Genomic DNA, 11,850 nt, shown 5'->3' on the forward strand with positions numbered 1-11,850 from the left:
GTGTATTGCCCTTGTGTGCAAGTCCAACTGTTGTGCAATGCCCACAGAGATCAAAAGAAGGTGTCTGAGCCCCTGGAACTGAAGTTATACAAACAATGTTAGTTGCCATGTGGGTACTGGGAATTGAACCTGGGTCCTCTGCAAGAGCAGTCAATGCTCTTAACTGCTGATCCATCTCTCAGCTCCAAGTCATATACTTAGACAGGAAGACAAGACTAGAAATTACATGCATAGCACTAAGTGAAATGATCTGGTTAAAACTATATGACTTTCTGGAAAACACAAAACTATAGAAACATTAAAATATCAGTGATTACTAATAGTTTTGGAAGGGGGGAAAGGGTTGAAGAGGTGAAATCATGGAATTTTTGTTGTTTTTTATTTTATTTTTTGTGACAGTGTAAATGTGAATATCAGCTTATATTAGAAACACAGAATTTTCTTATATCAAAGCCCATAGAATTTGCAGCACAGAAACGAATAATAATTTGTGCTTTTTTAAAAAAAAAAAATAGAAATTTGCGGTAATGAAAGAGGAAATGTAAACTGAGAAAAATCTTATTTTGTTACACATATATGAAACAACCTCTTTGATGTTGACGGTACTGGAGCAGTGACCTAAAAAATTTTGCAAAGGGGTTTGTAGTCCCTAAGACTAAAAGCGAAATGAGACAAACATCAGCACTGCAGCCTTCTTGGTAAAGCTGTTGTTCCTTTGAGGTTGCACTGTATGCATACTGCAACTGAACAATGTAGCAAGTGGATTGTGAAGAATGGACCTACGTTTCTCAGTGTTATTGAAGAAAAGATGTTAAATGTTAAGAAACAGAGACATAGTGGGTGCTGAGATTCAGCTCAGTAAACAAACATATGGGTGAATACAGAAACACTGATATATAAAACCCATGGGTTAGGATATACAAGTATTTCATTGTTCAATTAAGGGGTCATATAATAAATATCATCCTAGTGGTGACAGCATACCAGCAGCCAGGTCTTAGTTTCTAATTCCACTCTGTAGTAAAAGAATTCTGGCCTCTGTAGAGAATAACTGTTGCTATAATTGAATCAAGAAAAATATAAGATAAGCCTCAAGCAGATTGTGGTAATGTCAGAAAAAAATATAATACTGATAAAATAAATAATAAATAATAAATATGAATAAATTAAATTCAAATTTCAAAAAAAATAAAAATAAAGAAAAACAAAAAATAAATCTACCATTTCTGCATGGATGGGTATGTATCCAAGGGAAGTAGGGGCAAAATGAGATTTCTCTAAGTCCAAAAAAACATAACACAAAACTACCAGCAAATGTATACAATAAATATCCATGAGTCTAATTTTGACAGAAATATATTGTAAATGAGATATGTAAACAAGTTATACATTTTGTTAGCCTTCATAGTGGGTTCTATGTAGTTATTTCCTCCCAAAATTTCAATTTAGAGATGACAGAAAGAATAAATAACTTTACTGTGGAGAAAACAGGCAAATACTACCTCAGCCAAGTGATCAACTTCCATTATTAGCAGCAGAAAATTATGTTGATAGATGTGGTGATAACTACTACTACTGTGCCTGTCCTTTAAACCCGCACATCAGCATCATAATGAGAACATTGGACAACTTCCATTAGAGCTATGTCCTGCAAAAGCATCCTGTACCTATCTTCATTTTCTATTGCTGATATAAAGCATCTTGACAGCAAGCAAATTAGAGAAGGGGCTGGTTTTAGCCAACAATTCCAGGTTACAACCCATCATTGCAGAGAGATCACAGTGTCAGGCACTTGAAGAAGAGAGTCACATCACATCACTGCCAAGAGCAGAGAGAAATAAATGCATGCATGCTTAGTGCTCAGCTAGCTTTCTCTACTCTTGTGCAGTCCAGGACCCCAATCCAGGGAATGGTACTGCCAACTTTCAGGCTGGGTCTTTGAACATCAATCAAGTAATGTAATCAAGACAATTCCCCACAGACAAGCCCACAGGCAGCCTGATCTAGATAACTTATCATTGAAATTCTCTTCCCAGTTGATTCTAGGTTGTACCAAGCTGACAATTAAAACTAACCTTCACATTCCCCTTATAACTTCATGGTTACCAAGAAGGAAAATCTGAGAAATAGCTACACTTGAAATGAGTCCAACACCAAATGACAGTGATCCTGCCCAACATTTTGGATGGGATTCTAAAGCATAAGGGGCTATCAGATAAAACATGAGAAAATCCTTTCTAAATATTTTATTTATTATTTTAATTTTATGTGTATGAGTGTATTGCCTGCATCTATGTAAGTGCACCTGTGTCATGCAATATCCGCAGAGGTCTGAAGAGGGTGTCAGATCTCCTGGGTGTTGAGAACCAAATTGTGGTCCTCTTTAATTAAATTTCAAGTAATAATGAATGAATCAATATTGATTCGTTAATAATAGCAAATTTTCCATGCTCATCAATGACATTATTAATATAGAAACCACATTATATGCTACATAAAATTTTTATTTAATTATTTTTGACATTAGTATACAATGTAGAATTTTCAAATGTACTTTGCTTTCCTTTATCCTTCTTTCTCCCTCCCCTCCCTCTCTGATCCCCTGCTCCCCTCCCCACCTTGTTACCTTCTCCCCTTTCCCATCACCCCTCACTAGTCTCTTTCCTCCCTTTTCTCCTGTTTCCGGGGCATATGTATTCTCTTACCCTCACTGCCCCTTAAGACCTCTTTCTCTGCTCCCATGATCCCCTTTCTAATTTTACAACAGTCCCAACATATCTTTGCATTTATGAAAGCTAAAACCTAGGGCTACGTTTAAAAGAAAGCACGTGACACTTGTCTTTCTGAACCTCTGTTACTTTGGTTAATGCATCAACCTCCAGTTTCATTCACCATCCTTGTCCTACAATTATTAAAACTTTGGTTCTCCTTAAGAATGAATAAAATTTGGTTGTGTACATGTACATTTTCTTTATCAGTTTATCTTTTGATGACCATCTATGCTGCAGTATGCACAAAAGGAAGGAAATGGAACTAGTCTAGAGAATTTGGGGGAGGTTTGCTTCTTTTGTTTCTTTCATTTTGTTTGTGTTGTTGTTCTTGTTGTTCTGAGACCAGCAGGGTCTTATTCTAGCTGAGGATAGCCTGGAACTTACCATGTAGCCCAGATAGGGTCACAGAATGCGTGGGTCCTGAAAGCAGCTGTGAGAAATCTGAAAGGACGAAGGGTTAGAAGAAGCGTTATAAAACATGTAGCCACTTACAGCAATGGAGACATAAAAATAAGCGAAATAGAACGCTGCTACATATGTATACCAATGAATATGTATGGCCATTTACATACATTTACTATGTTTGGGGAAATAGGTCTTTCACAGAAAATGAGAGATGCTAAAAATAATACCTATGCTGGATATAAATTTGTATAGCAAGATTTCATGTTGTCGAAGTCTTTGTTCCTAGCCGGGAGTTTTTAAATTTTAAATAAAAAAAAAAAAAAATGAGACCGTGTAATTCTATTTTACTGAAGAGAAATTGATCTAATAATAGTTATGTAATCTTTCCAAGACCATATAATAGTGAAGCCAATAATTCAACAAGGGTGTTTCAATTAGGAATCGCACTGCAGGAAAACAGAATAGGAGATAGTTCTGAATGAGGCAGATAGATGGGAGAGGAGGAGGCTCCAGCCACAGGAGGAGGCCCCAGACTAGATTCAGTTACGTTCTAATTCTTTTCACTTTGATCTAAGATGGTCTACTTCTGGGTTCTTGTCCAGTGTTGACCCCTCGAGCTGCCTTCCCACCACCCGTGGTGGGCTCTCTCTGGTGGGGATTTCAAATTTCCTACCCTTGCTCTATCAATCAGGTTCCTATTTTCCTATGAGTGAACTAACCAACATATGGATCCTACTCTGTCCAATCAAAGGAAGAAAGGGGGGCCCAGTCCTGTCCCCCTTCTACCCTATAGAAGCCCATACTCTCTAGGGGTCTAGACTGTGCTCCAGGTCTGAATCCCCTCCCCTTAGTGGTAGTCTGTCTCTCTGCTGTGTGTTCTTTTTCTTCAACAAAACCTTGGCTGTGTGCTATGACTGCAAATTTCCCTCGTATTTCTTTACCTGGCAGAGAAAAGGACAGGAGAACAGCCTCTAGTATGAACTGTATCACTGCCATACCCTTGAAAAGTGCAGGCCATGATTACATTTACTTTCATATTAGTCAGTTGTCAATTAAAATCAGCTTGAACCAAAACCTAATGCAGCAACAGCCTAACTTCGGCGCAATGAAAGCTTACTACATAAACTTAAACTTTCTAGAAATAATATTTTTCCATATTACTCTGAAAGGCAGCATTTTTATTTACATACATTTTAAAGTAACTTCAAGTTCTGAAAGCTCTGTACTGAGACATGGCTCATAGAACATAAAGGGAAGTGACACAAGTCAAGGCCAGAGCTCAGTGTCCCCTGCATCTGCATCACAAGATGCCATAGCTTTGGTTTTACAGCAGAGTGACTTTAACATTGGAGTTGGAAGGAAGTGCCTGGATATTCCTGGAGAATGTCTCTTTTTCCTTAGAATAGGGCTTTATCATTACTCAGCAACTATCAGCAAACTTCAAATAACCAACATGCTTCTAAAGATATTTTCAAGGCAAAATGATTTTTATTTTTTTTAAATTTTTCTTGAAATTGTTAAAGTAAAAAGTTAAACTATTATTGATTTATTTGACTTTAAATTTTACATTTTATTTTAAAATAATTTTAAACATAGGTGAAGAGCAGTATGAATTCCTGCACACTATCAACTGCTCGTCATTTTATAGCAAATAATCCACCCTCTAAGCCTTTGTCCCAGCTGCCTTGATTAGTCAATATTCTTCAATTTTGAATAGTTTCCTTATTCCACCCTCTAAGCCTTTGTCCCAGCTGCCTTGATTAGTCAATATTCTTCAATTTTGAATAGTTTCCTTATTCCACCCTCTAAGCCTTTGTCCCAGCTGCCTTGATTAGTCAATATTCTTCAATTTTGAATAGTTTCCTTATTCCACCCTCTAAGCCTTTGTCCCAGCTGCCTTGATTAGTCAATATTCTTCAATTTTGAATAGTTTCCTTATTCCACCCTCTAAGCCTTTGTCCCAGCTGCCTTGATTAGTCAATGAACTGTGATTATTTTAACTTCAACCATTTGAGGAAGGTTAGATAGCAACCAGTCCTCTCCAAAGTGAAATAAACTCTTTTCACATTTGAAATTTTTTTAAAGTCTTTTGCAGAAACTAATTTGACATTGTGTGTCTTTTTCAAATTTTCTTAAAACCATATTCTTAATTTTTGTGGTAATTTTCCAAATATAATGTCTCTTCCATATTTCTTAGTTGATGCTCTTTTTCAAGGAAAAGATTTGTCTTCTTATTTATTTATTCTAGATATGACTCTACATATTTGTGACTCTCGTCTCCAAGAATGAGAAACTAATCCAAATTATCCTCAAACCTCCACTGTAGTAATGTGTTTATGTAAGTGCTAAAAGACAGGCTTTTTAAAAAAATCCTTAATCAAGACATGCCAATAGATACACACCTGGGTAATCAATAGCACTTGGGACTTGAAGGCAGGCATGCTAGGAATTCAAGGCTAACCTGGGCTACACAGAGCTTTGGAGGCCAGTCTGAGCTACCTGTGACACTCAAAAAATCAAAACCAAAACAAACAAGCAAATCATCAAGTTCACGCAGTAAAACAGTCCTAGGAAAATACAGTAGAGGCCGTGATTGGTTGGCCTTTCATAAAAGCTTTATACAATTAGCATAGGATAAAAGCAAACCAGCAAAGAGGAAGGCTGGAAGCTTCAGTAAAGGCCTATTAAAAACTGGTACTACTGGCACAGACAGAGGTACTCCAGATTGTCTGAGAGCAACCCATGGCTCAGTATAACACTAAAGTTCACACTCCTGAGTGGAGATTTGAGCACAAAGACATGAATCCCCTGAAGTATATTGAACTACATGTAACAGAGCATGTGCAGAAAAGTCTGCACTATGCAAATGAGCCAAATATATGCTGGGAGATATGACTGTCCTGGTTCTTTATGCAGACAGGATGCTGGCTTTCCACACTTACCCCCTTATTGAGTACACTTATTCCCTTGCAAGTGTATCATTTCCTAAAAATTCGCTCTTTGCTTACTACTGTCTCTGCTTAGTTGCTTATTCTAGGGTTCAGGAACCTGGGATCCTTACAAAGATACCCTCAGAACTCTGATATCCAGGATATCACTTGAGCTGACTGGACTTCTACCTTGAAGCCAGTCAAGAGAACACAACTGGCTTCACACTATAGTCAGTGGAAGGCAGGCAGCCACAGTGCTTTATCCTTAACCAGTCGCTTCACCTTCCTGAGTGGCTATGCATTCTGATGCTTTCCTCCCTTCATGGGTGCTCTAACCATGAATGTGTTGGAGTTGGCTCATACAGGCTCACAGGAGTGCACTGCAAAATATTCATGAACTTTGCAAGGTGATTTCGCATTCTCAGTATCCTGAAATCAGTCAGAGCTGGAGTGTTTACGCTATAGAAAATGGCAAATGCTATAAGCTAGGGCTTTGTTTCAAAGAATTTCTTCAGTCACATACCACTGTCTGACCTCTGCTGGAGTCCATTCCTTAATAGCAAACATCTTATCTTAATTTTTGCTTTTGTATTTTTTTCTTAATTATTTAGTAAGAATGAAATAAATGGCGGGACAGAGGGAAAAAGTTCAGAAAAGAAAGCCATGTCTATCTTCAAATGCTTCTTACATTAATAATCCAACTAAATAGGTGGGATTTTACTTCTATTACATATAAAAGATAAATGATCCCACCTTTTTTTGGCAGGTTACACTTAAATCACTCTGAAAATATCTAAAGTTTTATATATCGTGTTTTATTTAGTTCTTACATAATGCATAATTTTATTTCTTTATTTTAAAATATTTTTAATAATTCTTTGAGAATTTCATATAATGTATTTTGACCATATTCACCCCCAACTCCACCCAGAACCACCCACCTTCTCTAACCACCCTGCTTTGTGTCCTCATTTTTTTGGACCTATCAGGCTCAATTTGTGCTACCCATATACTTGGGTTTGTGGCCATCCAGTGGAGTGTGGTTCATTAACAATGATTTTAGTGATTTAGATTTTGAAGTAAGCCAAGGTAACTATCATTTTTTGCAGATTTTGAAATTTATATAGACAGTTCTATAAATATATTCTTGTACTTTTTACATGTATTATATATAACTACTAGATCCACATATAATATATATTCTTTAATTTGTTAAATTTTTTAACATTATGATGATAATTATGCCAGCATCCATGTCTGTGTCTCTCTGTGTGTTCAGACTGTCTTTTCTCAGAAACATCAGTAGAATAATATTTACCTCAAAAGGATGTTGGTGAACTGTTCAGGTGGCTGTGGCTATGTGTATTCCTAGGTTATCACATGTGTTTTCTAGGCATATTAATTCCTTCTGCACTGTCTTCTGGCCTATGTCCATTATTCATCACAAACTCTGTCAAGCTCTGCATTGGTGTGTCTGAAAGTACAATAGGCATGAAGAGTTCTAATTTCTATCCAAAATTACACTGAAGATAGAGACTTCAGTATAGTGCTTTCCTATAAACATGCTCCAAGGCTGTAAGCTGTTTATATTTCTATAACCTGACTCACAAATCTGAGAAATTCCACAACTGATCACCACTGGGTGAGGGAGTCAATCTTCCTTGAGGGACTGACTCTAGATATGCTGGAAAGCAAAAGGTGTCATCTCTTTTAATATGAAAACCTTGTTCCTCAGTGTCTCCACATTCTTTGATGCAGAATACCTATAACTAAAGTCAATGCCTTCTGGAGACAAAGTGGGAGCTCTAAAATCTTCAGAAGTTTTAGTCTGGCAAGAGAAAATGTTCTACATATATATAAAACATTAATAATCAATTAGTATTAAGCAACATTACACTTGTATAGTCAATAATGATCATCATTCCTTCACTTACTTTTAAAAATATTTTATTATTTTTATTTTATGTGTATGAGTGTATTATTATTGCCTGAAGGTATGCAAGTGCAATGCCTGCAAAAGTGAGAAGACGTTTGATCCCATGGAACTGAAGTTATGGATGGTTGTTAGCCACCATGTGAATGCTGGGATTTCGAACTCTGGTCCTCTGCAAGAGCATCCAGTATTCTTAACCACTGAGCTACCGCTCCAGCCGCTCCTTCGCTTATTTTTATTTTTATCTCATAGACATTGAGCACCATCTAAACACGCAGCTGGAGGAGAATCAGCCTTATGAGGGCAGGCATGAAAAGGAAAAGACTCAGTTTTCACAAATATGTTCTATAGAATCAAGGTAAATCCCAGAGAAAATGTAGGAATAAAGTGTGAGTAAAAAAAAAGCAGGCCACAAGGAGAAGGGTGGAAGCATAATCATTAGCATCTGTTCCTTAGGAAGAGGAGCAAAAGATACCTGAATGAAAGAGAACCATATCCTTAACATCCCACAACTGATCACCATTGGGTGAGGGAGAGTCGATTTCCTTAAGGGAGTGACTTCACAGATGTTGACCAGGCTCCAGTGAATGAACTCACACCGAGGGACATCTGGATACACAAACTTGACTTTATAGGTCTCAATATATATGACAGAATATATGAAATCTGGTGGAGGTGGGTATGGGGGGTACAGATAGGAGAGGAGTCTAAATATGATTAAGATCTATTGTATAAAATGCACAAAAATTTAATAGAAAGTATACACTGAAAAATATTAAAGAGCTGTAAACAAAGACAGAACCAGAGTGAAGAGGAGGATGAAGGTGAAGACTGTCAGGCACCTTCTCTATCCATGCAGAACAAGGAAAGGTGACAGAAGCTGGCCACGGTCTGCAGACCATCTCTCGCCATCTACTGGTGAAGAATCATGGAGCCCCACTACCACCCTTGTTACCATTGTCCATCCAGAGGCCTTGAATCTTACTGAAATCATCGAGCAAAAAGCAGCTTCACTTTTCTCCAATATTCTGCATACATCTACCTAAAGGAGGTTTAATAGCCCATCTTTATCAACTATCTTTGCTCAAACTCAGGACAAAAAAAAAATCCAGCTAATAATATTGGGGCTCTGTCACTGTACAGGTCCATGTAGGGACTACCAGAAGACCTGCACTGATTCTAGGATAGAAGAGTAGGAAGATGCATTCAACATTTTAATGTGTCTGTGTGCTTTAAATCCTTAACCTGAGAAACAGGTGTATGTAAAGTAAAAAAAAAAATAAATGTTTTTACATTACCACAGGAAATAACCTCAGATGTACTCACATGTAGGAGATTAGATGGAGGCAGAGATAGAGAAATAAAGAACAGCCTCCATATTTCTAGATAGATGTCCATAATGGCATACTAAAGGAAACTGCTAATTAAAGTGCAGTAGGCATGACATTACTTAAATCCCTTAACTAATCATAGGCAATTTCCTCATTTTAAAACTGTTGAAGTTGATAGGTGATGTTAAGATGCATGATCTTTTGTAATTTTAAATTATCCATCTATATGTGAATGCAACAAATTTTTAAATTAGATTTCTATCTTAAAAATTGAAAAACCAAAATGTGTGCATTTCCTTTATTTCACATGATTTTAGGAAGAATGAAGCTGAAATAACAGTTTGAAATGTGTAGAACATTTTTTAGCCATTTGTTTTTAATGACAATACCAAAGGCATTACTTGTAGAAATAGCACTGCAATACTGGTGATTATAGCAGTTTTAAACAAATAGCACACAGTGTATCCTGTGCAATATTTCTTGATTTATTTCAAGAATTATAGTGGAATATTTAGTCTGCCCATATGTCCTGAACTATTCATTTCCTGTTACTTTGTTGGATCCAGAAGCTGAAGGCTTTCAGTTTTCCTGCCTTTATCTTACATCTGTTCAGCATTGCTATTTTAGCTGACCTGGTTCCTCATGACCACAAGGTAAATCACAAAAAATTGTTTCCCCCAAAAGACTTGAGCAGCAACACATGTTTTTAAATGCATTCAGTGTTGTCTTGAGACTTTTCAAATAACTTGGGAGCAATCAAATCTAGACTGTACACATGCAACCATAAGTTAATGTACTTCTTTTGAAAGAAAGGACATAGTTGGCCAAAATCTATAAACTGCTTTGATTTAAATTTTTATTAAAGTTATAGTTCCTCCATGTATTTAGGCTTGGATACAATTTATTTCACTTTATATACTTTCTAGAATGTGTCTCTTAAATGTTTATATTAACAGTGCAACATTTCAAAGCATATGTCCAAGAATTTTCAATAGACCATGAACAGATTACCTAGATGGTTTACTTCCCTATCTGGATTTGATAAACATAGTACTAACTTACAAATGTATAGTGGTTAGAGATCAATTCTGTATTCAAAATAGTGGTAATTTATATCCCACACATTACTCTGTTATGTTTTAATAAGTACTTTGATATGCTAAAAGGAAGCAATGTTTGAAAGTTATCCTGCATAGTAAATTTATCCAGAATATTTAAAGAGTCACACTTGTTTTGATATAAAACACTATTTTTATAGTTGTATATGATCATTTTCCACTAATTATGAGCTATGTATCAGTGCTTAGTCCCATGCTAATCAAAGCTTCTTTTCAGAGCCCAATATCCCTTTAAGCCATTTGAATTTTACCTTTATTGGTCATTTATTCTTCATCTTTTGAAAAGTGATCATTAGCCCATTTATTAACTGGATCTTTTTACTTCTATTATTTAATCTTTTTAGTTCATTATATATTGTAGATGTTAATGTTGCCTGATGTGTAGCTAGTAAAGATCCTTCTTTTGTTCTGTATGCTATCTCTTGATGGAAATAGTTGTTTCCTTTAGTATGCCAAAGCTTTTTAAGTTATGCATTCCCATTTGTCATTTCTTAGCTTTAATTCCTGAGCTAATGGAATCATTTTTGAAAGTCTTTGTCTATGCCTAGATCTTGAACTGTTTTCCCTCTGCTTCTCCTAATGCATTCAGACTTTCAGGTCTTATATCAAGGCCTTTAATCCATTTTAAATCACTGGCTGTACAAGTTGAGACATAAGGATTTAGTGCCATTCTTCAACACATGGATAGCCAGTTTAAGAAGCACTACTAATGAAAGAGGCTATCTTTTTCTCGAATGTATGCTTTGGGCATAATTTTCAAAATTTAGGTGATTACGGCTGTGTGAGTTTAGATCTAGGTCTTATATTCTATTCCACTGGTGTGCATAACTGATTTAGGGCCAGTTATCCGGCTATCAGGTTCCCACTCCCACCTCCTCTTCTCTTCTCTCCTCTCTCTGTCTCCTATAACTCCAACATACTTGAAATCAAGTATGGTGATGCATCCAGCATTATCATATTGCTCGATTGTTTTAATTGTTAAGGTTTTATTTTTTAGTTTCCATATGAAGTGTAGGGATTTTTCTGTTTCTGTGTCTATTTCTGAAAAATCTGTTATTGATATGGGAGGAGATTGCATAGAATATGTAGATTGCTATCTGTAATATAGACATTTTCACACTAATTCTGCTGTTTTGAGAGTATGGAAGGTCTTTCCAAGTTCTAACATATTCTTTTTTTTTAATTTTTAAAAATGATTTATATAATAACAACATACTTAGAAGATTTCTGAAAAATTGATATGGGAGGAGATTGCATAGAATATGTAGATTGCTATCTGTAATATAGACATTTTCACACTAATTCTGCTGTTTTGAGAGTATGGAAGGTCTTTCCAAGTTCTAACATATTCTTTATTCTTTT

Source organism: Nannospalax galili, unplaced genomic scaffold, assembly GCF_000622305.1.
Source record: "Nannospalax galili isolate Female #2095 unplaced genomic scaffold, S.galili_v1.0 scaffold140, whole genome shotgun sequence".
In the NCBI taxonomy this organism is placed as follows: Eukaryota; Metazoa; Chordata; class Mammalia; order Rodentia; family Spalacidae; genus Nannospalax; species Nannospalax galili.